This window comes from Lissotriton vulgaris, chromosome 8 (assembly GCF_964263255.1).
Source record: "Lissotriton vulgaris chromosome 8, aLisVul1.2, whole genome shotgun sequence".
Lineage (NCBI taxonomy): Eukaryota > Metazoa > Chordata > Amphibia > Caudata > Salamandridae > Lissotriton > Lissotriton vulgaris.
The window spans coordinates 1,418,661,641-1,418,688,924 of NC_141696.1; the positions used below are offsets into that span (position 1 = coordinate 1,418,661,641).

Below are 27,284 nucleotides of genomic sequence, written 5' to 3' on the forward strand. Positions count from 1 at the left end.
CGCAACTATTTCTCTTGCTACCCTAACTTTACACTAGTACAGAGGTAATGACAGTATCTCTACCTCATAGGAAACACAGCTGCTGGATTCTTCTTTGCATTTACCATTTCACCTCAAATTATAGGGTTTTCCAAATAAACTAACTAAGGCCCTGAGTTCTGATAATGCAGCCCCTATGGCTCGTTATACTTTTTGTTTCTGTCATCCCTTTTCAAGAAATTCCCCGGGGCGCCAACCCTTCTATATCTACTTGATATTATTAACAGGCAGCAGGTTGATTTTTGTTTACATTTTTATGTATTCCTTCCGAAACTTGGGCCCCTCAGAGCATGTTCTTAAGCTGGTACGTGCAGTTCTGTCACTTGCTGCGCCCTTCCGTCAAACCTCGTCTAATGCGGCGTCCCATGACTGCATGGATCATGCGCCACATAACCCTTTTAAATTACTTTTGAAACCTCGCCTTTGCTAAAAATTACCCCTACATGAAAGGTGACAATTTCTTTTAGTCCGTTTTGACGGCCCAGCTGCCTACACACTTATTGTGACCAATTATTATAGCCTGCTGCCAAAGGCTATACGGGTTGTTAAATACCCTGAACCCAAGGTATAACCCCAAGCCAACGGTCTATAAGGAGGGAGAGGGCCTTCAACATCTGGTATTGCCTGAGGCAGCAGGGCTATACGGCTGTTAGAACATTCCACCCACTATGGGTAGTATGTTCTAAATTAAAAAGGGAGAAACATGAAGTCAAACATTGGAATGTTGGAGCTCCGGGCAGTTATTCCAATGTCTTCAATGGAGCTCTCAACATTCAAATGGTCTAATATAGCTTTAGAGCCTGCCATAGCAGGCTCTACCGGCCATTAAAGGCCCGCTCAGCAAAAAAGAGGGAGAAGGCCTTTAATGGCCGGTAGAGCCTGCTACCAAGGGATCTAAGGCTATTAGAACATTCCACCCCTAGAGAGCAGCATGCTATAATTTGTAAACAAATGCCTCACGGAGCCCTATGGGATGTGAGTCTTTTTGTTCACAGCAAGTGCTGTGAACAAACATTGAAAAGTTGGAGCTCTGGGCTTTTACCAGCCATTGGAAGCCCGGAACACTCCATTGTTTTTTTTCAAAACATTTTTTATTATTAGTTCTCGCTTTGCAAACACAAGAAAACAATCTGGGGCATAAACATGTTTCACATCGCAATCCATTATTTTTAATGGGGATCTCAACATTCCAATGTTCTAATCCCATTTAGATTAGTTATATGTACATTTAATACATGTGGCTATTCGAAAATCTCTCATGGGTCCATCCATACTGTTAAACACCCCTTGCGTACTGTAGCATGCCATCCCAATTCTGAAGAGTCTCCCCAAATTGCTTTCTTTGTTGGTTATGTCTTTGGTGCAGCTGAGTTGCTCTTTTCCTACTTTATAACACTTTAGAACCATCCCATGAATTGAGACATGAAACCATTAGCCAGGAGGTGGTTAGTCGACAGAGATTTCAGTGATGGGGAAATTCCTTGCTGGCCCGGTCTCAGAGATGTTATTTCTGGCCATCAGCCTTAGGATGAGCAATATAGATAACATGGGAATCTAGGCATTTAAACTAGGTGAATACACTGTTTGGTAATGAGGAATGCAACATAGGTGATTGATGTGCTGGACTGGCTTTGGTGGTTTCCCACAAAGCTTTGCATCTCCACTACTCCTTTCTAATGGGCTATTCTTTGAAGACCAGTACAACATAAGGAATTGCATCTTTGAAGATAATGTCTATAGTGGCAATGAAACGTTCTCACACGATAGGGAAATTCCACAACATAAATTCACTCTTTGGGTCAATATAGAGCAACAAGTCCAAAACCTATGTATTTTAATATACACCATATATCGGCATAGGACATCCCAATGCCGACGAGAAATAAGCTGCATGTTTATAGCAGCTGTGTGCGTCTTTTGCACCATTCAACATGATTCGGGAGTTGTATTTACAGACAATTGACGCAGCACACCTGGAGCTTATAAAGTTGGTTTACACAACCTTCAAAACAGTTACTCTGTGGTCTCTTCCATTCATTCATTCATTCATTCACGAAGGAGTGCGGAGTGCATATGGTGCCATCTATGACAATGTCAGTCCCCAGACAGAGTCTGGGCGGTGCTGCATGTGGTGTATCATGTAGAATGTTAAATTCACATGCCCTGAAGCTCAGAGTGTGAGAGAATTGTGTCATGATTTGATCTGATCGCTCGCAAAGTGCAGCAGAGGCCAGCAGATGCCCGACTGTTGCTGAGACACAACAACTGAGCCAGAACTGCAGCAGCCACAGAAGAGCAAAGGCACCACAAGAGACAAGACAATGGCTTCAACCCTCTGCCAATAGACAGGCGCTTGGCAATCTTTCTTAGCTGCAACTGCAGCGATTCCAAAGCTCAGGGCACAGATGTGGGACTGAGCAACCACCACATCCTTCCCCTTTAAGCTCGGAGTACAGAGGAGAGGCAAGCTCACAAGCCAGCGATAGCCCTGCATGACCTGTGAATTCTTCAACAATTCTTCAGCAAATCCAGACCTCTACTTGCCTCAGCAACAAGCTCACTCGAATATTCTGCATCATCAACAATGCAAAGTTATACCCACATTACAGCAGAGCCAGCTGTCTGTCTCAGATATAAGCAGTTACGGTAATTCAGCCATCAGAAGATGCATGGCGCAACCACGGAGGCATAGGATTTCCTTGAGAGGACAGGAAGGACCCTTTTGGAGGGGCAAAGGCGATAAAAGCATCAGCTAGATAGCAGGTTTAACTGCATTCTCTTGAAAAAAAAACCTGGATGACAATTAGAATGACAATTTTCAGGATACGACCTGGTCTAGAATGGCACTCAAATATTTTACCTTGGCGACGATTGTGGGACTGAGGATTGTTCCTGTATTAAGTGCCATAACGCATTATCCCAGCAAACAAAACTGTTCCTCATGATCAGTAACTGAGTTTTGCTCACGTTGAGTTTTAGAAGTTTGTGACCCATCCTTTCACGACTTGGCGCCATTTTAGGGAAATTCAGTACTCTAGTCTTCACTGCTGAAATCATTTACAGGCCTCTCTAACACTATATAGAGCAGGTTGCACAAAAGATGCGTGCTGTGGGTGCACCACTGACGGGCCAAAGGCAAACCCTCTCTGCCCGTCCATGCCTTGACCAGGCCTATTTTTAATTTTTGAGGCAAGGCGTAAACCAATATTAGATCTACACTATGCCCCTTTGCGATCCATCTGCCTCTATACCTTAATCTTTTCCCTTTCTTACACTCCACTAAGCAGATGCATGAGGAAATACACCAACGTAACTTCAATGCATCAGTTCAGAACAATATCTCAGCAGGCCAAATTAAATAGTCGATGCGTTCTCTGGTCAAGCAAGCTGTGGAGTTTTGTGAACTGCTTGTTGATCATAAACCAGATTTCATTGCAATTACAGAAACGTGGTATAAGGAGCACACTTTACCAGATATGGCCGCACTTGCCTCATATTACGCTACACATAATGCAAGCCTCAAAACCAGAGAGGAGGTATAGCATTTGTGTTTAAAGCAGCATTACGAGTAACTTCTTGGGCAGTCAGCCATTTACAGGAATGTGAATTTGTATTTCTTAGGGCTGATACAATTGCAAAGGTGATCGAGCAATTGAACTCCGGGCCTAAAACAAAAGCTCTGGATCTCATCATTCCCATTAAACCTCAAATCTTATAGAAGTCCCCCTCGGCTCACATGCTATAACAACAAACTCCTCCCAGCAAAGAAAAGTTGTAAAAACTTTGAGCCACTTTGGCATCGTTCATCTTGCCCATTGGCCAGACAGAGCTATAAAGAGGAATCACACAACTTTAATAAACTGGTTGGACAAATTAGATCTAATTATTGCCACAAGCGGATCACTAATTCAGCCAATTCCTCCCAGGAGATCTTTTCAATTTACCAATCCCTCGTGCATCCGAAGTCACTCTCCACCACCCATCTCCATCTCCCAAATTCGAGAATACATTGTCAGATCTCTTTCACAATAAAGTAATTAAACGGTATTCTCCTCTTCTTGAGGTAATTGACACCCTAATCATCGAACTGGACAGTAATCCCAAGATTATATACTTAATCATTTGCATGCAATCTTTTCCGGTTCATGCTTAAATGTCAATTTTGTAAAGATCATGACAACAACATAATTCAAATGTATTACTGCCATCAACTTAATCAGTTCACACTCCCTTCTGTCTGGTCCATTTCTGTACTCCTGTAAGCAAGCAGTGACTATTCCCCTTATTTAGGCAGAGATAAGACAACCAACAGCTTCATTAGTTCCTGGGAGCACTTAATCCCCTCAAATCTCAACAATCTGGTTTTCCTTTAGGGCTGACCGCCAAGACCATGATGATAGAAGCTATAAAAGACATCAGGCTCACTTTGGACGAGGGTGACAGCGCCATCCTGTTCCTACTTCACCTTTCTGCTGCATTTGATATGGTCTTTCATAACATCTTGCTTACCTTGCTGACGGGTACAGTTATAAGTGGCCCAGTTATAAGTGGCCCTGTGGAATTGATTAGGCTCATTTTTAAGAGGGTGCATGCAAGCTGTCTCGCTTGACAATTCCTATTCTACACATAAACTGTTTCTTGTGGCGTTCCTCAGGGATCATTCCTCAGTCCGGACCTATTTAATTTCTATGTCGTATCACTTGCCCATCCGATTGCTTCTTTTAGACTGTCATTTTTTGGATATGCAGATGACACTGAAATTCTTTACAAGGTTCAAGGCCTCCTTTTGGAAGCTCAGACCCTTGCTCAAACTTGTTTTGTTGCAATAGCCACCTGGATGAAACTAAATTCTTTATGCCTGAATACCACAAAAACTGAGATTCTACTCGTGGGAGAACCAGATGTGTGGTCTTTCAATGGTTGCCTAGTTTCTTTGATAATTCACAGACACCAGTGGAATCAGCCCGTAATCTGGAAATCATAGGGGCATGTCCAAAAGGGCACCCCTGTAAGACCTACTCCTCGGAGCTCTGCTGACTGATTAAAGTATAGGGGCAGATGCAGGGTCTCCCCTGGTCCCCATAATGACTGTCGGTACGTCTGGAGGGACTGCCACTGCACTCTGTGAAGCCTCATCTGGTCAGACCCACAGAAGCCGTGGCTGAGCCTGCAGAGAGCTGAGCCTGGGCTGCTCGGGGAGTCCTGTGGAATAGTCGCACTCCCTCCCAGGCCCAGCTTCGGCCCCTACCAAGCACAGCTTGGATTTGGCCGACAACTGGACCCCTGACGCCTCAGCTGGCCATTCGGTCGAGTGAGGGGCATACCCCAAGACTGTGAAAGTGGATAGGAGCGAATATATAATGTTACAACGCAAACAATTACAACGCATGCTTTTACATCACAGTTTTTACATTGCAACTACCTTTACATCGCATGATTGTACAATGCATGCCATTACAATGCATTTTGAAAAACTCTTATTACAACGCATTTCATTACAACGCATACCATTAAAATGAATAATACTTATAGGGCAACCGTAGGATAAGTGTTGGATGGTGTAGCGGTAAAAATTACTATTCCCATCTACCCCAACACGCATACCAACCCTAAAACAATCTCTACTACTTACCTTATAATGCATGGCATGTGTTGCAATGGCATGCGTTGTAATGGCATGCATTGTAGCGACATGTGTTGTAATGGAATGCGTTGTAATGCCATACCATGTAAAGGCAGTTGCGTTGTAACAGCTGCATTGTAAAAGCAGTCCAATGTAATGACTGCATTGTAATGGATGTTTCCAGTAGGGGCGCACTGCTTGCATGTAACCATTACCCCATAGCATCTCGGTAGTTGTAGTTCAGTTTTTCACACAAAGTTCATATTATTTTTCAGCTAATGCCATCTTTCGAAATCGTATTTCTAGACACCAGTGTTTCGGGATTCTTCCCTCATCAGTAGAGAATATTTTAAGGTACGATTTCAAAAGACGCACAAAAGGGGGTGGTGATGGACGGAGCATCTGAATCAATCAAACACTCACACCCAGTCAAAAGATCTGGGTTAAATCCATCACCGTTCTTTAGTCCACTCTGCCACCCCCGTTCAGACATGGCTATATGCAAATCAGTCTGACCCTGTGCCTCATGGGAACAGTCCAGCCTGAACTGCCAAGCCATGTCTTCCCTGGACCGGAAACAAGCTTCCGAGGACCGGTTTCTGGCATTCCAGCCGTCTTCAGCCCGGCTTGCTTGAATCCAGTGGCAAAGTGAGCAAGGGACTCTCGTCTGAGCATACCCTGCCACACTTATGGCGGCCACAAGCGGTACAAAAGGGGGTGGTGATGGACGGAGCATCTGAATCAATCAAACACTCACACCCAGTCAAAAGATCTGGGTTAAATCCATCACCGTTCTTTAGTCCACTCTGCCACCCCCGTTCAGACATGGCTATATGCAAATCAGTCTGACCCTGTGCCTCATGGGAACAGTCCAGCCTGAACTGCCAAGCCATGTCTTCCCTGGACCGGAAACAAGCTTCCGAGGACCGGTTTCTGGCATTCCAGCCGTCTTCAGCCCGGCTTGCTTGAATCCAGTGGCAAAGTGAGCAAGGGACTCTCGTCTGAGCATACCCTGCCACACTTATGGCGGCCACAAGCGGTACAAAAGGGGGTGGTGATGGACGGAGCATCTGAATCAATCAAACACTCACACCCAGTCAAAAGATCTGGGCTAAATCCATCACCGTTCTTTAGCCCACTCTGCCACCCCAGTTCAGACATGGCTATATGCAATCAGTCTGACCCTGTGCCTCATGGGAACAGTCCAGCCCGAACTGCCAAGCCAGGTCATCCCTGGACCAGAAACAAGCTTCCGAGGACCGGTTTCTGGCATTCCAGCCATCTTCAGCCCGCTTGCTTGAATCCAGTGGCAAAGTGAGCAAGGGACTCACGTCTGAGCATACCCTGCCACACTTATGGCGGCCAAAAGCGGTACAAAAGGGGGTGGTGATGGACGGAGCATCTGAATCAATCAAACACTCACACCCAGTCAAAAGATCTGGGTTAAATCCATCACCGTTCTTTAGCCCACTCTGCCACCCCAGTTCAGACATGGCTATATGCAAATCAGTCTGACCCTGTGCCTCATGGGAACAGTCCAGCCTGAACTGCCAAGCCATGTCTTCCCTGGACCGGAAACAAGCTTCCGAGGACCGGTTTCTGGCATTCCAGCCTTCTTCAGCCCGGCTTGCTTGAATCCAGTGGCAAAGTGAGCAAGGGACTCACGTCTGAGCATACCCTGCCACACTTATGGCGGCCAAAAGCGGTACAAAAGGGGGTGGTGATGGACGGAGCATCTGAATCAATCAAACACTCACACCCAGTCAAAAGATCTGGGTTAAATCCATCACCGTTCTTTAGCCCACTCTGCCACCCTAGTTCAGACATGGCTATATGCAAATCAGTCTGACCCTGTGCCTCATGGGAACAGTCCAGCCCGAACTGCCAAGCCATGTCTTCCCTGGACCGGAAACAAGCTTCCGAGGACCGGTTTCTGGCATTCCAGCCGTCTTCAGCCCGGCTTGCTTGAATCCAGTGGCAAAGTGAGCAAGGGACTCACGTCTGAGCATACACTGCCACACTTATGGCGGCCAAAAGCGGTACAAAAGGGGGTGGTGATGGACGGAGCATCTGAATCAATCAAACACTCACACCCAGTCAAAAGATCTGGGTTAAATCCATCACCGTTCTTTATTCCACTCTGCCACCCCAGTTCAGACATGGCTATATGCAAATCAGTCTGACCCTGTGCCTCATGGGAACAGTCCAGCCCGAACTGCCAAGCCATGTCATCCCTGGACCAGAAACAAGCTTCCGAGGACCGGTTTCTGGCATTCCAGCCATCTTCAGCCCGGCTTGCTTGAATCCAGTGGCAAAGTGAGCAAGGGACTCACGTCTGAGCATACCCTGCCACACTTATGGCGGCCAAAAGCGGTACAAAAGGGGGTGGTGATGGACGGAGCATCTGAATCAATCAAACACTCACACCCAGTCAAAAGATCTGGGTTTAATCCATCACCGTTCTTTAGCCCACTCTGCCACCCCAGTTCAGACATGGCTTTATGCAAATCAGTCTGACCATGTGCCTCATGGGAACAGTCCAGCCTGAACTGCCAAGCCATGTCTTCCCTGGACCGGAATCAAACTTCAGAGGACCGGTTTCTGGCATTCCAGCCGTCTTCAGCCCGGCTTGCTTGAATCCAGTGGCAAAGTGAGCAAGGGACTCACGTCTGAGCATACCCTGCCACACTTATGGCGGCCAAAAGCGGTACAAAAGGGGGTGGTGATGGACGGAGCATCTGAATCAATCAAACACTCACACCCAGTCAAAAGATCTGGGTTAAATCCATCACCGTTCTTTAGCCCACTCTGCCACCCCAGTTCAGACATGGCTATATGCAAATCAGTCTGACCCTGTGCCTCATGGGAACAGTCCAGCCCGAACTGCCAAGCCATGTCTTCCCTGGACCGGAAACAAGCTTCCGAGGACCGGTTTCTGGCATTCCAGCCGTCTTCAGCCCGGCTTGCTTGAAACCAGTGGCAAAGTGAGCAAGGGACTCACGTCTGAGCATACCCTGCCACACTTATGGCAGCCAAAAGCGGTACAAAAGGGGGTGGTGATGGACGGTTTCAAAAGACGGCATTAGCTGAAAAATAAAATGAATTTTATGTGAAAAAACGTACTACAACTACCAAGACGTTATAGGGTAATGGCGCTGTTACATGCAAGCAGTGCACTCCTACCCACTTTCACTGATAAAAGGCTCTCGTGAGCCGCCCCCAAACTGACAAGCTTTGGAACGCCTGCACGCTATGAGTGGGATTATACCTGAGAAAATTGCAAGCATGTCCATCAACCCGTAAATATTCTCCACTGATGAGGGAGGAATCCCACAACAATGGGGTCTAGAGATATGATTTTGAAAGAAGGAATTAGTTGAAAAATAATATGAACTTTGTGTGAAAAACTGAGCTACAAATAATACATCATAACAAGCCCATTCTCCAGGCGGTTCTAGGTCCAATGGTGCAATTTATGTGAGGAGCGACTGCACTACAGCTATCTCATTTAAATTACAGTGCTGAATCATCGGTGGGTATTTCCAATGTGAAGTAAGAATAATATCACGTGGTAGCAACCCTATATTTAGATTTCTGTTTAGGAAATACGTTTCTTATGGCCAGCCTTTTACTCCTTCACGAGTAAAAGATACAGCCTTTACATGTCATATCCTGTCACAGAACTACTGTTCAGGGATACAGTATTAGCATGGTAATACCAGATCGCTCAAATTCTGCCTTAGTTGCAGAACTGTGAGGTTATCAGGTTACTGCCCATTTTTGCTACCTAGTTAAAGTCAATGATACAGAGTTCTCAATCGCAGGAAGTTGATATGGGTAAAATCTAGAGAGCTACTGTCCGCCATATGTTTATTTGCATGGCTTCTAATTTACACAATGTAAATAACCAAATAAATATTTTGAATTTTACTATAAATATAACATCCACTTTAAGTGCAGCTTCTGATGCCATCAGCCTATACATTAAGCTTGAAATTGAAATATAACCGTGCAGTCACTCCTTGTCTCTGAGTACATGTTTGCTGCTGATAAGTGCTGGTACTCTCCCATTAAAAGCATTGGGGCAGTGCTGAAAAGTGCAGGTTCTCTTTCTTTCAAATGAAAGAAGTGTAGGTTCTGAATACTTGAAAGTACCTGCAACTGACCCAGAATGTGGCAGCTAAGCTGATTCTCAAACTGCCCAAACACGCTTCAGCAAAAAGTGCATTCGCCACATTGCATTTGCTCCCAGTAAAAGAGAGAATCACCTTCAAGACACTCTGCCTGGCACATACAGGAATACATCGAAAGAGCCCTTTGATTATGGACCTTCTGATACCTTAAACCCAGTGCCTAAAATGTAAAAAAAAGTAGTGCCGGGCTCTCGACAGGAGGACACTAGAGCTTGCACCATCCGTTGCCCCTGGCCGCACTGCCAATGACAGCACCAACACACTACTAATCATCACACTCTTAAAAGTGTGACAATTCACACTATTACAGGCCCCCAAAGCTATAAGAATTGCTTTGCAGACTAATACTAATAACTGGAAATTGAAATTTAAATAATAAACAGAAGTGGTTGTGCTCATACCTAAATTGGCAGACATCACTACCATGTGGCAGACAGGCATAAGCCCTGATGCTGGCAATTAAGTGCTGGTGCTGAGCACCGGAAAGCACCGGCACAAATTAAGCTCTGCTTATACCCCTTCAAGGATTCTAAGAGCTTCTACAGCGCAACTGTTAAAGGTGCCTCGAATTCAAAGGACTAGATGGGCAAACAGATCATTGTCATACTTGACTCCAAAACTTTGGAATTCTATGCCGACCGACCTGAGAAACAAAACAAATGAAATCTGTTTCAGGAAAATGCTTAAGACTTGTTTACATGCCCACTAGCCATTCTGCATAGTATTAATTTGCCATCCGCACTATGCCTCTCTCAGCCTTCGGGTAGCTACGCACTTTACAAATCAGCATAGCATTTAAAGCACTGGCTATATACAGCAACTTGCGGCATAGACATCAAAACTTTAAGGTTCACGGACAATCAAGGTGCGGAGGCACTAAGATTTATGTGCGACACCTTCGGGCGGCTCTGGCTTAGAACTCACAAGTTTGCCACCTCTGTGGGTAAATAGCTCGTCTAGACCAAGCTTTTTGTTAGCATTTTACGACTTTTAGTTCTGATTTTGTAATTGGATTTTTTTTTTAAAGGACTGCAAGTCCCAGAATGCAATTCAGGAACCTGGATTGGATGACTTTGTCATGCATTAACCTGAGAAACTTGAAACATGCTTCTTATGCACAGCACATGCCACACATTGACACCAGAGATCTGAACATATTAAAAACACACAAATGCAAGACAACAAGTCATTGTTGATTACAAAGTCAGCTTTCACGCAAAGAAGCTAATATCCGTGTCCCATCCATGCCTCAATTACCTCTCAAGTTCCCTAGTTTTAGGTCAGGCAGTCCAGCATTTCTTTTTCTTTGCACTATTTGACTTATAGTTGTGTTTTTATAAGGAATTAAAGAGGACTACAAATCCCAGAATGCAAAGAGAAAATCTGGGCTGGGTAAGCTACTCACTTCTGGCAGTGGCGTAACATAGGCCTCTGCAGCCCCTGCGGCGCAGGTTGGCCTCAAGTTCCAGGGGCCCCCTCAGCACAGTACCCTGACCTGAGAGCTCCCGATTTAGTCTGGAGGGGGGGCCTCCATGAGCCTTGCAGGGGGGCCCCTCAAGCTTCGTTACCCCACTGGCTCAAGGATCTGTGATACTTGAGAGGTCTGTGTTTAGAACAGTGGTACATGTTGTTGGTATTTCCATTATAAATATAGGCTTACAAATCCCAGTATATAAATTAATATTGACCAAAACATCTGAACAAACTGGAGGTGTCACACAGGACATGAGGGCACATGAGGGCAAAGTCTCCTTGAACTGGCTTTTTTAGGCATTCTAAGAAGAAAAATTAAAGTCTAAAGCAGTGGTCTTCAAAAACTTTTTAATGCCACAGCCCCCCAGTACAAACAAAAATACCCCACCCCCCTCACAATTATTCAATTCACCTGGCAGTGTATAAAGTATGTTTAGACTTATTTCAATATTGCAGCGAAGTTCTGTTACCGTTTAAAAATGAAATCAATTTCATGATCACCAAATATACTACTCTGATCGGGCAGGCCTTAATAAGTTGCAAGTATCCACAGTGTGATGATTAGAAATGGGGTTGGGTTTTTTAAAAAGAATATTTGGAGTCTCTTCCCTTTTGACACCTTCTCCCAGCCAGGATATAAATTATAAAAGATGTTAGTGATGACCCATCACACTACTGTCACCCTTTTTTCCCCCACTGAAAAATAAAGCACTGTTATCAGCATAAATAATGCTTATTTTAACTAAAGCCTGGCGCCTCCCTCCCCCGATCACTTGAGCCCCCCTTGAAGTTTGAAGACCCCTGCTTCAAAGGCCGCGGCGGTCACCAGAGCAGAGTTTACGATGGTCAGAGTAAAGGGGTCCTGCTCACCTGCAGAGGTTTCCGTGGATCCGGCCGCGGAGGGAGAGCCGAGCAGGAATCTGTCCCTCCCTCCTGCAGGGGAATGAGTGAGGCAGGACAGAAATCAGTCACCTATTACCTGCTGTCCCCGCGGGTGGGCGGGGGCAGGGGGAGGTGAGCTGCTGGGTCTCATCCGTGCCCATTGAGCCAAAAGCACACCTCTCCCAAACACCCGTCGGCCCCTTCCTTTCATAAACAATGGTACAACCGAAGGAGGAACCGCCAAGGCACAAACAACGGAGGGCAGGGCGGGGCTCCTTGTAGGTAAACTTCTCGGCTCTTAACCCCCGGAGACTGCAGACACACCTCACTCCCACACCTCCGAGCAAGAAATGGGCCCGGGAGAGATTCCTGCTGAGCTCCGTGAGTTTGCTAATGCGTGATTTTTATTTTCCAAGCGTCGAAGTCCTTTCCAGACTTAAGTGAGATGAGGAAATGGCTGGTTAAGCCTGTTTGATTACAGACTAGCAAAGGGGGAAAAATGAAAACGTTTTCCTGGAGTCACCGAAAGCATATCCTGTGTGCGTATAGGGTTACCTTCTCAAGGAAAGCCAGACGCGCGGAAAACAAATAAAGAAAGGCATTCTTTACCTATGAGTGACGTGAGAATGTGTGCTTAGTTCTGCGTTTTCTCCGGCTCGGATTTCCTCACACCTACCTTTTAGTTTCTGGTTTATTACTCTTGTACAAAAATACAAACGTTTTTCTGCTTTCCCTCATATTTACTCTTGCCTGCTATATAAAAATGCTAGGTATGAGGAACTGGGTTAGCCTAGTGTTATTGTGACTCAGATGAATGGCCATTACTTTCTCAACAATTGCAGGATGAAAGGCTGAGTTTGCCTTCAGGTCACTTGAAAGGGTAACCTGCTGGATGAACACAGAATTCTGCAACAAAGGCATTAACCCACTGAGTCTACCAGCTTTCAAGACGACTTCTCAAATACAGATTCTTGGTATGCTGGTTGTAAGAATGTGGATTATTTGTTGAAAGGAGTGATAACCTGCTCCAAAGAATAATCGCAATCCTTGTCTGGGTGACCCTCAAAATTCACTAAATAGGCAGTGAGTCTTAACTTAGAGTCAATGTGTAAAGTCTGTAAGCAGCACTAAAGCAGTAGTAGTAAAGTGAAAACACAATACAAGAAAAATCTCAAACCAATTTAGAAAAAAATTAGAGTAAATTTTAATAAATAAAATGACATAAAAACAACAAAAATATAATCAGTAGAACTAGAATTTATTTTTAAAGTTCAAAATAATGCCACTGGCGGGTATCTGGTTGAGCTGGACTGGGGAAAAGTCATAAATTCAGGCTAACCTTGATGGAGGGTGGGCTGGTACAGGTCTAGTTTTGTCCCTCTAGTAGTTTTACCATCTGACTTTGAAGTGAGGACTGTGCAGTGCAGCTCTGCGGGGGTTTTAATCGATCTATGTTGAATCTGATCAGGCTACGCGTCTCTTAGCGTCGGATTCGGTTTAGCCTTCAGTGATCGACTGTGCAGCGTTACTGTGCCGCTCGCCTTCAGCTCTGGTGAAGACTTCTGTGAGCAGCTGCACGACTCTGTGGGTCTCTGCGACAAATCCAGTGAAACCTTCAGTTAGGCACGGAGAAGCGCACTCTGACTCCAGTCAAGGGTCCAGGACCTTGAGGACAACATTTGGGGGCCGGGACTCACTCCTAAATAGGCCACCAGAGGGGATCTGGTCAAGCCCAGTGGATTCTAGTCAGCTGGACAGTGTCGTGGAAAGGGCATCAGGAAGCTTGTGTCCTGTATCTCAAACAAGATGTCAGCCAAGTGACCCGTGGAGTCGCTTCTGGGTACCTCGTTTTAAGGCAAGCAGGTCTAATCTTCCTAGAGGTTTCAGTCAGCAGGGCAGTCCTCCTTCCAAAACACAGATCCCAGTGCCAGCCTGTGGGTGAGCAAAAATCCAAGCACCTCCCACACCAATATTGGAAAATGTATGAGTTTCCAGCACTCTACCCACTTTTGCAGTCCTTTCTGTGTGTTTTAATGTCATCTATTCCACATTGCCCCTCTTTACCTATATCATACATGGCAAAACTTTTCTTCCCTTGGTCGTAGCTCCCTGTGCCAACCCAGAGATGTGGCTATGATAATGTGCAAACCCTTCCTTGGGATAATGCTGAACCAGTTCTTGGACAGCCTTCCACCCACTGGATGTGGAGCCAAGCTGACTAGGAAGAAAATGGGGGGAAGCCTAGGTGTGAGCTGTATCTGCTTATGACATGGAAGGCACCTTTTGAAGTGTAATTGAGTTCCTGGGCACAACCCAGATGGTGATCTTGTCAGGGGGTGGAAATACATCCCCGCACATCACCCAAGCCCTTTGTCCACTGTCTGGGAGCAATACACACCTCACCTCGGGAGAGGCATTAACAGTCTGGTGACACTGCACACTGGCAAAAAGGCAGAGTTGGCTTGGGCATGAGAATACCAACTTTCTAAAAGCAGCCTTTAGGTTGGATCTTAAATTCCCATTCTAATGAGTCCTCATATCATTTCCTGGCTTGTCCTAAACTGAAGCTATGCTGAGTTGTGAGAGGGGCTGAAGTCCTAAGTGTGATTTTAGTACACACTGCCCTTTTGGCTGATGAGCAGAATGGCCACTGCTAAGATGGTACTCCTTTTCTAGATGTTTATACATTCTGCAGAACTTGCAATCCCTGGCCCTGGCACATAAATGGTAGGCAGTAATCTCCCTTCTTTGGGCAGATAAGTGCAGCAGAGTGACCTTATCGACCCTGACCAGAGACAATACCTAGACGGAGGTCTTGAGCTGCGGTTCCTTGACTTCAAATACTCTGCTGCTCAATTGCAATATGCAGCCTGTTGTCTGGGCCCCATTAGACAATTATGAAAAACGGTTGTTGTCTGGCAGGGTGCAGATGGGACACCCCTCAAATAGTTCGGCACACAGCCTTATTGTGGCATCGATTCATACAGACACAGACAGTACTGAAGCGGGCCTCATTCCAAAGAGAAATTCCAATTTGGATATTAAAGCCCATCTGACCCTATATCCTTCCAGGCCTGGCAAAATGGCAGCTGTGAATTACTTGGGGATTTGTACCCAGATGAGCACTAAATTTCCTTTGACAAGGCTTGAGATATCCTCACGCTTGGCCCTGGCCATTTCCTGCAGCACGCTGGGCTGGCAGCCCTCACTAAAGCGACATGGTCCTCCTATCCTGCTGCCCCTACGCCTACACACACTCCTTCTAGCATGTTGTGCAGGTCAACACTTAATTACACTCTTGTATAAAGCCATGCCTATGGACGCAGTGAGGTCTACTCCAAAGGCGTGCCTGGGCTGGGACACTGATTTAGACATGCATTTCACTGACAGGGATTAGGAACGGGTAAACGATATTACACAAACACATACACACACAGTATCTTGCAATTCATGTTTTAAATTAACACACTGCAACATTTCTACACAGGACCTACTTTACTCCCAAGGGACTCCAAAGCTCGAATCGTACTTGTCTAGCAGTATGCCCTAGGTGGGCACAGATGGGGCAGATTTTTTACACTTAGCATGGCAGTCCCGGGAGGTTCACAAGGTTTGGGTGGTGCCAGAGGTTCACAGTACAGTGCACGTACACTATGACCTTATGCCAGCCTGCTATCTACTGAGTGATATCATAAGACCAAAGGGTAATTAAATGTACTATCAATTTCTACAACTGGCACTAGTCCTGGCCAGGATGCCAAGCGCCCTCTGTCACTTTGATGGGACAGAGGGTGTCTGACTTTGACCACTAGCACAGGGATGTTATGGAATTGGTGGTAGCCATGGAATCCCACATGCAACGTAGCCGGCGGGGTGAGAGGGCTGAGAAGGATATTACTGTGTGGGCTACCTGTGCTCTGGGTTCCTGGACCCAGAAGCTGACACTGACTTGGAGGACAATGACAGCTCTAACATATCTTAGAGTGGGTGAGCGTCAGCGGAAAGGGGGGTGTATTATTGATTTGGCATGTTGGCATGCTATTCTGGATCACCTATGCTGAAAAATATTCCCCTCCATTGCCCATGCTGTTTATTGTTTAGGAAACCTAAATAAATAAAGGTACAATATTACCTACTGGCGGACGCCAGTAGGTAGTTATAGTTAGGACCTTGTTTCTATTCAAAAAGCATTTTCTTTTCCCAATAACTTTGGCGCCGGTTGACGAACTTCGGGAAATTTTAAAAACTAGTGGGGCGCTCCGGTCAGCTCCTATCTTGAAAGTTTCGGGTTGATTTGGCGAGCAGGGACCGAGAAAAAAGGGGGGTCCCAAAACGTGTTTTCTTACTGTTAATTCCCATAGGAAACTTTAGACACGGCTACAGCCCGAACTGCTGAATGGAATTACACCAAATTTGGCAAAAAGGTAGCCTTTGGTACAGAAGAAGACCTTTTTTTAAATGTTGTAAATCTGTTCAGTAGTTTCTGAGAAATTCAAAAAATAGGGGTCAGAAAATCAATTTTCCATAGGAATCTTTAGACACAGTTACAGCCAAAACTGCTGAACGGAATTACACCAAATTTGGCACAAAGGTAGCCCTTGGCTCAGAAAGAGACCTTTTTTAAAAAATGGTGTAAATCCGTTCAGTAGTTTCTGAGAAAATCAAAAAATAAAAGTTTCGATATATAGAGGCACGGAGGATCCGTGCACCCTGCCGATCACGAGCTTCATTCTAAATGACTGTCAACACTTCAAACCAGGAAGTGTTGGCAGCCATCTTGTGCCTCGGTAGCACAATAAAAAAAAGAAAAAGAAACACGCAAAACAAGAAAAGGGGCAGGGTAGAAACACCCTGACCCCCTAGGCCTGCTCAGGGGGTCCCACAAGGAACCCCAGGGGGCTAAAAAGCATAAAATAAGTGTGCAGGGTGCGTGAATTCGGCAGAGAAAATAAAAAGAAAAATGAAGCGCGAGCTCCCGCGCTTCTTTTAATTGAAGCCCCCGGGTGGGTCAGATCCCGGGGCAGTTAAAAAATGTGTGGGGGGCCCAATCCCCCCCAAATTGCACGGTTTTGCAACTGAAATTCCATTGTTTGTTCTCACTGGCGTTGCTCTAGGACCAGTCGAATATCTCCTAAAAAAGACTGCTTGTTCATGCCTGGTCTTTGTGTATTTTCTCCATCACTTTGATCAGAGAAGAGATGCTGCCTGAGGTACTGGCCATATTGCTCAAAGAGTCTTGTTGTTTCAATAAATCAAATTTGCGTGCATAGGTGAAAATTCTCCCTTTTATGTAATCCTCCTTGTCTCGCTGAAATTTAATACGTTTACGTGTTTGCACTGACTCTTCATGAAGCTCAATCTGTTTTTCTAGTTCTGCTAAGAATTTTTTTATTTCTAGCACACTGTCATTTCCAGAAAGAAAAAAACAAATCATAGCTACAAAGCAAAGGGTTCAAGAAATGTTATAACTGTAAAGTGTGCCAAATCGCTAAAAATACTCAAGAAATAATCATGGCAGATGGAAAAATTTGGAATATACAAGAACTAATAACATGCAAGAGTCAGTATGCTGTTTATGTAGTCGAGTGACCGTGTCAGCTTAAGTACGTGGGCAGTACTATATGTGAGCTGAAAAAATGTATACTTGAACACGTAAGAGCAACTGTCCACAAAGACAGGAGCAACGCAGTTGCAAAACACATGTAAACGAAACATAACAGCAATTGGAAAGTGCAGAATTTTTGTGTCATTGATACAGTAAAAAAGCAGGCAAGAGGTGGCGACAGAGAGAGAAAACTGAGACAGAAAGAATCTCGGTACATTCTGAATTTGCGCTCTCTTACACCGCATGGACTCAATCAGAGTGAAGAACTTTACACACATCTGTAAAAGGTTCATATGAGAAAAAGGAAAAGTTGAAGTGAAGAAAGTGAACAATCTTTAACCTCTCGTTTATATAGTGCCACTATATATATTTTTAACCACTGATTTAGGTATTGAATAATTTTCACCTTTTTAGTATTCATAACTTGCAAATACTATCCTCAACTGTTCTGCCTAAATGATGAAGTTGGTGCCATAAGAATGGAATGTTCAAATTGTTCGGTTCCTCAAATACAACCAGTAATCACACCACTAGAGGTGTAAAGTTTCAGAGGGGATTTGAGGAAAACAGCAGAAAAAATATGGGTTGATTACCACTAGAGGCATATACATGTAATAAACAAGATTGGGTAATTTTTGTTAAGGCATAATGAAAAAATCCCGAAATGGAAGTTAACATACTTAAAAAATAATATTGGCACAAAAACGTTTTTTAGTCAAAACATGTACTCATTAACACTGATAATGTATGAAGTGTGATGTTGAGAACAGGGTATTTTTAATCCTGATTTATTATATAAATTTTTGTTTTAAAGCATGCTCTTTACAAAGTATTTGGTTTAATTATCTCACCATGAGAATTATGTCACTACAAATCCTATAATGCTCCAACCCTTGACCCTACTAGGTAGGTCACTCCCCCTCTGCTCAGCACTGCCTGTGTGTCCCTACCCTAGCTGCCGCTGCTGAGGAAGTTAGAGGCCCTCCTCCACCCGCAGGTTACCACCTGCGCCTCATCCCTGGAGGCCAAATTTAGGCCGTAGGTTTGTTCACCTCCGCTTGTTATTGTATTGTAGTGTATTGTATTTATTGTTTTCACTGTATTTCCTGTATTGCCGTTGTCTTCATCACTATGCCTGTGACTGCTGTTCCCCGCTTTCCCTGCTGCCTGTACTTGATCAGTGCCGTTTTTCCCTCTGTTCTCCTCGCTATCCCCGTGTCTCTCTGCCCGTCTTTTTTCCTGCTGTTCCCCTCGCTGCCCCGTGTCTCTCTGCCCGTTTTTGCCTTCTGTCTCCTAGCTGCCCCTGTATTTCTGTGCCCTCTTGCCTTCTGTGCCACTCGTGTCCCTCTCTTTTTTTGTGCCCTCTTACCTTCTGTACCACTTGTTCACCCAGTATTTCTGTGCCCTTTTGCCTTCTGTAACACCCGTTTTTTGAGCCCTTTTGCTTTCTGTGCCACTCACTTCCCCCTTGTTTCCTGTGCCCTTTGCCTTAAGTAACACTCGTTTTCTCCCTCATTTTTTGAGCCCTTTTGCCTTCTGTGCCACTCACTTCCCCCTTGTTTCCTGAGCCCTTTGCATTCTGTAACACCCATTTCCCCCTTGTTTTTTGAGCCCTTTTGCCTTCTGTGCCACTCACTTTCCCCTTTTTTCCTGTGCTCTTTGCCTTCTGTAACACCAGTTTTTCCCTCGTTTTTTGAGCCCTTTTGCCTTCTGTGAAACTCACTACCCCCTTGTTTTTATGCCCTTTGCCTTCTGTAACACCTGTTTCTTGAACCCTTTTGCCTTCTGTGCCACTAATTTACCCCCTGTTTCCTGTGCCCTTTGCCTTCTGTAACACCCGCTTTTCAACTCGATATTGTGCCCTTCCCTCTGTTCCCTTCGTCATCCCTCTCCTCCCCCGCCGCTGTGTCCCCTGCGGCCCGCCCCCCTGACTGCCCATTCGGTGCCCATACCTTCCCCCTCCCAGCTACTCCTCCCTCCCACCTCCCCATATATGCCGGCCACTGGCGCCCCAAATCTTCGCCTAAGGCAAGCCTGTCTACGCCCGTCCGCGCCTGGACCGTGCCCAGCGCCAGAACCCCTGGCCCCCACTCCAGACACGACGACCACCGCCGCTATGATGCCAGCACACGCCACGCTCTCAACCCGGGACGGACCCTCACCTGCTTCAAGGCCACCCCGAAATGAACACACAGTCCCTTCACCTGCCAGAACTGCAGCTATACAAGCCTCGGAGCCGACGAACTACCCGCCAAGAAAGACCGCACCCACTTGCGATGAATACTACTGAACACCCGCTCCGCACGCAAACCCGCCGTTGAGCTCTGGTATTTTCTTGATACAACATCCCCGGACGTTGCCTTCCTGACAGAGACCTGGTTGAACGACTCCTCCGCACCCGACATCGCCATAGCCATCCCAAATGGCTACAAGATCACCCGCAGAGACTGCACCAACAGTCGGAGGAGGAATCGCCATCATCCACAAGAACAGCATCAGGGTCGCGACTAGCACCGACGACGCGCTCAGCACCGCCGAACACCTGCACTTCCAGATCCACACAGACCCCAACTCCACCCTCAGAGGCACCCTTGTCTACCGACCCCCCGGACCCTGTCCACAGTTCAGCGACTCCATCGCCGACTTCATCAGCACGCATGCCTTGTCCTCCACCAACTACATCCTCCTCGGAGACCTGAACTTCCACCTTGAGAACAACAACGACAACAACTCCACAACCCTAATCGATAACCTCGCCAACCTCGGACTGAAGCAACTTGTCACAACGCCCACCCACTTCGCCGGCCACATGCTCGACTCCCGTCTTCTCCTCAAGCCCACATGTCTCCGTCAGCCACACCACCGAACTCCTCTGGACCGGCCACCGCTGCATCCATTTCACCTTCCGGAAACGGATGTATGACGGTACAACGTGTACCGTTTCAACGCGTGTCTTTAGAATATGTCTTTAACAACGCAAGTCGTTACAACGACTTGCGTGGTTGGGCGCGGACAGTAAATAGTATAATTTACTATTCTAACATCAGTCCCCGTGGATAGTAGGGAAGGTGTTGGAATAGTAAATATACTATTCTTTATCCTTTAGCGCCCTCCAGCGCAAGTCGCTGTTACGACTTGCGTTGTAAAGGACGCGTCGTAAAAGCACTGCGGGTTAACATCCACGTTGAAAAGGATGTTCCCCTCCGGAAACCCACCACACACCACCGCACCCAACAGATCCCCCCCGCTGCTAGAGCAGAACCACTGAAGACCAACTATATGCAAACCACGCTCTCAGCCCACCCACCGAGCCCTCCAACACCGACGCTGCCCACAGCCTCAAACGCTGAATCAAGAACTGCACCAACACCCTCACCCCGCTGAAGAAACCCCTCCACAGAGACACCAGCAAGAGGGCCAGCTGGCCCAGAACTCCTAGCCTCCAAGCAAGCCTGCCGGAAACTAGAGAAGAAATGGCACAGTGAACAAATTCTGGACAACCGCGCAGCACACAAGGACGCCATCTGCAACCACCACCACCTCATCAGGGCTGCCAAGAGAACCTCGTTCAAAGGCCGCCTCGACAACAACGCAGACAATAGCAAGGAGCTCTAAAACATCGTGAAGAAACTGTCCAACCCCAGCTCCAACACCAACGACATCCCGCCGTCTCAAGCCCTGTGCGACTCCCTCGCCACCTTCTTCCACCGCAAGATAGCAGACATCCACAACAACTTCAACACCCAGACAGCCCAAACAGACAGCAACCCAACAGACCCTCCCCACACCATCCACCACGACCCCCTGCTAGCCTGGGCCAGCGTGAGCATCGATGACACCATCAAGACCATGAGCACAGTCCACTCCGGCTCCCCGTCAGATCCCTTCGCGCACCACGTCTTGAACAAAGCAAGCAGCTCCATTGGCACCCCACCTGCACAACGTCGTTAATCTCTCCCTCGAGACCGCAACCTTCCCAGAGAGCTGGAAACATGCCCTCGTCAGCAGCAGACTCGACTACGGAAACACTCTCTACGCGGGAGCCCCGACCAAGCTCATCAAATGACTAAAACGCATCCAAAACACCTCGGCACGACTGATCCTCGACGTACCACGCCACGGCCATATCAACCTCCACCTGAGGGACCTGCACTGGCTCCCCGTCAGCAAGAGGATATCCTTCAAGCTCCTCATCCACGCACACAAGGCACTCCACAAGACCGGCCCAGCCTACCTCAACAGACGGCTCTCCTTCTACATCCCCAACCGCCAGCTATGCTCCGCCGACCTCTCACTAGCCTCTGTCCCGCGCATCCAAAGAACAACCACCAGCAGGAGATCCTTCTCCCACCTCGCAACCAAGACATGGAACACCCTCCCAGTGAGCCTACGACAGACCCAAGACCTGCTGACCTTCAGGAGGATGCTCAAGACATGGCTGTTCGATCAGTAGCAGCCCCTCCACCCCCCAGCGCCTTTAGACCCTCCAGGGTATGTAGTGCGCTTTACAAATGACTGATTGATTGATTGACCTGTGACACAGGAAATGATGTGAGATGAAATAAAAGTTTATGACATGTGATCACTAGAAGGGTTGTTACCGTGAACAAGGTCTTGGTGGAGACCGTAACGCGCCGGTTTGGTTTTGTCTCAGGAGAGATTGATAATAAAACCAGGATATATATTGGCAAACGTTTGCCAGAGTGTGACCTGATTTCTTTCTTTGCGGAAGTGTTGGAAAATTTACAGTGGCCTGGCTCGGTCACGAGGTAGCGCACAGCTGGCAGAGCGCACAGCTGGGAGAGCGCCATGTCAGCGAAAGGAGCTGCAGGAGTTTAAATATATATATATACATCCTGCTTGGCTAAAAGCTAGTGGTGTAGAGGGGAGTGTCAAAGAGTGGAGTAGAGTGTTGAAGAGTGGAGTGTTATGGAGGGAGTGTCATGGAGTGGAGTAGAGTTGCGTGGTGTAGAGTCTCATAGAGTGGAGTGGCATAGGATGGAGTACAGTGGAATAGAGTGGAGTGGCGTATGGTGGAGTGGTGTAACGTAGAGTAGAGTAAAGTGTTCTGTGGTGGAGTTCTGTGGAGTAAAGTGGCACGGAGTGTCATAGAGTGGAGTGTTGCAGAGTGGTCTAGTGTGAAGTAGCGTACAGTGGAGTGTGCTGGAGTGTCGTGTTGTTGAGTAGAGTGGAGGGGTGTAGAGTGGAGGGGCGTAGTGTGGAGTATGCATTGTGGGAACACACTGCCATTACAGACAACTTACTTTCAATTGAAATGACAATAACAAACAATGTGTGTAAATGGCATCACCGAGTGTACTGATTTGTTCTGATTGTATTAAAATACTTGTTTGCACTACATTTATGAATTACAGAAAAAGTTCTTCATTTGTTCTTTCGTAATTCTGATATATTCTGAAACATTTGCACAGTACATTTACATCTACCTGACAAAATTATAACATAAATACTCTCACTTTAAAATCCGAGCTAGAAAAGTAAATACCATGCTCTCTTTAAAGACAGAGCCTTTCGTTTGACATATGTCTTTCAAAGCACAGCAAATGTGGTATGATAAGATTTAAAGGCCAGTTTACAGAAAGTGAAGACTACAAGGAGCGATGGTTGTTCCACAGGAGCAACAAAGACATGCTGTACAGCCTAAAACAACTAAAGCAGCAAATAGAAAGCAAGCAAATGTGAGTTATGAAATACACACCCAACGGGCAGAATGCATTCCCAGGGAAGCTTTTTAAGTGCCCCAAAGCTGTCTTTAGCAACAGTTGTGCTATCTAATAGGCTTCAACCTAAAAGAGGATGGTTTGGGCCTGGCAAAAGGGTTTATTTTTGCAGGCCGAAAGGGCAGTTAAAAACTGCAAACACAGGCTGCAGAGGCAGGCCTGTAGACATGCTTTACAGTGTTTCTTTAGTGGATTGCACAATGAGTGCTGTAGCCCACTGTTAGCCTTTAATTTGCAGGACCTAGGTACATTTAGTACCAAATATTTGAGATGTATGAGTAAATCAAAGGTGCCAATTAGGTAAATGCCAATTCGACCATGTTTAAAAGGGAGCGCACTGGTTAGCAGGAATAAACTGCACAGCATCCAATGGCCAACAAAAATGGGATCAGCTAGAGAAGCCAAACAACTGGGGGAAACCATGCAATAGATGGTCGTTCCCAACAGTGGTAGGAGTTCTTTAACAGCATGTCTGCCAAAAAGTGAAGTTTCTCTGCTCTTTAGTGTGCCCTCCGTAATATTAGAAGTTATGCCCCTTTTGTCGCAGGTGGGCAAATAGTAAACAAATTCACTCCTTACCCTGTGCAGGCTAAATAGCAAATATTGCGTACAATCTGGCCAGCTGTCATGTAAATAAACAACCTTGAGCTATAATCCTGATGACAGCAAAACATCAGTGTTTCTCTGCTATGTACAGAATCTCTAATATAATTAGTTTGTCTATTCACCTGGCCTTTGACCAAATATAGGACACAATTTCTACCTTTGTATTATCTCTCGGGCAGGAGAAAAGTTACGTTTCTTTGCTATTTTCCTGATATGGGTCCTCTATTGTATATAAACTGCTGTAGGCTGACATTCAAGAAGTTGGGAAGGAGACTGGCAGAGTCACACAACCTCATATTAAAGCTTGCCCCAAATGCACCTGGCAGTAGGCAAGGCTGGCAGGACAAGAGATAAACAGCTTGTGTTAGAACTTCCTTGATGTCTGAGAATGTTCAGCAAGGAAGCTAAAATTAAAGGACTCTACTGCATTGCGAAATAAACTTCAAACTTCAAACAAGTGCTTTAAATTAAATTAATTAAAATTTACTTTTCAGTGAATTGCTCCTGTCCTGTTCATCTCTAAACAGGTGATATGGAGGACAATCCTAATGCTGCATGTGTCAGTCAGTCAGTCAACTCACTTTATTTGATACTTAAACTATTAAGATCATAAAAGTACAAAGAAAAAATGCATGAGTCACTGTAATGTATGGATTAGTGAAATGTATTTTTGAAGTGAGTCTCTCTCTCTAACGAAAACATGAACTTAGCTATTTTCAAGTTATCTTTTGAAAAAAAACACTTGTCACTCTGATCCATGTTTTAGATCATCACATCTGTTGCCCATCTTCTATCCCCAGGTTTCAGGGCTCTTTCGTCCTTTCCCCTAGTGCTAAAAAGTCGACTCACAATGGTTATTCACCATTGTCAGTCGACTTCGGAGCACGAGGGGAAAGAAAGAAATATAAACTCATCTATTCTAGTAGTGCTTCGAAGTAAATTTAGGATGGTACAAGAAGATTAGAAGCAAACAGTGATCATGTTGAACACTAAGGCGGGTCTACTGACACATGGTGGCCCAGCACTGACACTAGGGAACTGACGCAGGGATACCAACAATGACATAGAGGCATCAGCACTGCCACTGGAACACTGCCACCAGAATACCAACACTAGCAAGGGCACATTAACATGGTTGCATTGACGAAGGGGCACTGACACAAGGGCACTAATAAGGGAACACTGAAATAAGGACACTGACAAATAACATTGACTTTAGGATACTGACACAGGAAACACTGCAACAATAGCACTATTCCGGGCAAGGTAACAATGAGACAGGAATGCTGACTTGGGGGCCAAACACTAATGATGTGACACAGAGCATTTTTACTTGTGTACTGTCATTGGGATGCTAGCACATAAGGATAATACATTAGTATAGGGTGGAAGAGGTGAGGCGCAGTGGCCAGGGTGCCTGATTCCGGACTACGGGGTTCACGGTTCAATCCCCGGAGCTGGCGGCAGGTTTGCCCAGTATCATGTGACTCTGGGCAATAGGTTGCTTAATCTTCCCAGGGGCCCCAGCGCCGGGACACCACTTCGGAGGTAGCTGTGCGCTTTACAAATACTGGTATTTCATTTCATATAATACTAGAAATGTGACGCAGACTGGGGGTGTGATACTAGTACACTAACATGTGGTGTCTGACATGGAGACCCCTCCACTGGGACATGGACCTAAGAACACACACCAAGAAGCGCCAACTCTGGCATGGAAAAGGTAATGTAGGGTAGTGACACTGAAATGTTGATATTGGTTAGAAACATTAACACTAGGACATTGACACAGGGTCAGCAACACTGACACGACTACAACAGCGACACAGCAGCAGTTACCACAAAGCAACACCGACACAAGGACACCGACTCTGGAACACTGGGGCAGAGATACTGCAACACTGACAGTAAAGCATCAACACTGACAAGGAGAACATGACTTATGGAGAGGACACTGGGATGCTGACATATGGCACAAACAGTGGAGCTGGGACATGGGGTGATGACACTGGGAGATTGAGATGGGGATACTGGGATACTGATACAAGGATGCAGATGCCTGGACAGTGACATGACATAGAGACACTAACACAGTTACTAGGGGACTCAACACTGGGAACTGACCCAAGGCTAATGACCCTGTGATACAGACACATGGACACTGGCATAGGGAGACAGACATTTCTGCGGGACTTTGACATTGGGCATTGCCCCGTTGCTTCCACTGTGGCACTGCCTGAGTATACATACACTGACGGTGGGACAAGAAGACACTGATACTGAGACACTGAACTAGCATGGGGACATTAGCACTGAGATGCTGACATTGACACATGGGCAATGACGCAGAACTGCCATGGGGACATTGACACTGCGATACTGATGCTGGGGTACTTATGTTATGTTATAAAGATTTCTAAAGCGCACGGTTGCCCCCAAGGGGGCTCCCCGGCGCTAGTAACAGGTTCAATGACTGCACAGTAGGAGAGAGCAGGCTCGGCTTAGAGAGAGATCAGCCAAGTCTTCAATGGCTTTTGGAAGCTTAAATGGTCAGCGGCGGCTCCTCCACTAAGTCTTAGGAGCGTCTCCCCACAAGAAATTGAATGATAATAGCACCATGCTGTATTATTTTATTTTCCCTTGCGGGTCTGTAGGTCGCAGTGGGGCTGGGCTTCCCGCAGAGCAGTGGACAAGTGGTAGGCACTCTCTAAGTGTGCATTACGATTTAGCCAGCTGCCTTGGACCGGCTAAACAGTCATGCACACTTTGCATGTTCTCCACCAGCTGTAATGCACAGCCTGAGGGGAGAACAAGCACTGGTCCCCAGTCCCTATCTGAGCGCTGAACCACTGTTATGGCTGTCTTTCTGCCAGCCCTCTGGAGAAGGAGAATGATGGAGAGTGACTCCAGCCTATCACCCTCATAGCATAGGGATTAGGCCGATAGACAGGGATCCTGTCTTATAGATATAAGGGCATTTTCGTGCCATTTTCCTTAGAGTAAGGCTTATGAATTTAAGTTAGGGGTTAGATATATGGGTATTAGTCATGATTTACTCATTTGCTAACATGCCGATCTGTTTCTCATGGAGCTATGTATATTATGGGCTCCGTAGGCCTTAA

The 27,284-nt window shown here is 46.1% G+C and overlaps 1 protein-coding gene and 1 long non-coding RNA gene across 3 annotated transcripts in view; one reads left to right on the forward strand and one right to left on the reverse strand.

The window, feature by feature from the left end:
* Positions 1-12,388, reverse strand: part of TMPRSS2 (transmembrane serine protease 2) — a 306,146-nt gene extending 293,758 nt beyond the window's left edge. The window contains exon 1 of one of the 2 annotated variants that reach the window (XM_086935437.1): positions 12,199-12,388. The gene's annotated coding sequence lies outside the window, so the exon portion shown is untranslated. The remainder of the gene's footprint in view (positions 1-12,198) is intronic. The other variant, XM_086935438.1, reaches the window with a different exon arrangement.
* A 118-nt stretch (positions 12,389-12,506) lies between these two features.
* Positions 12,507-27,284, forward strand: part of LOC147698848 (uncharacterized) — a 41,451-nt gene continuing 26,673 nt past the window's right edge. The window contains exon 1 of the long non-coding RNA XR_015299373.1: positions 12,507-12,591. This is a non-coding gene — a long non-coding RNA (uncharacterized LOC147698848). The remainder of the gene's footprint in view (positions 12,592-27,284) is intronic.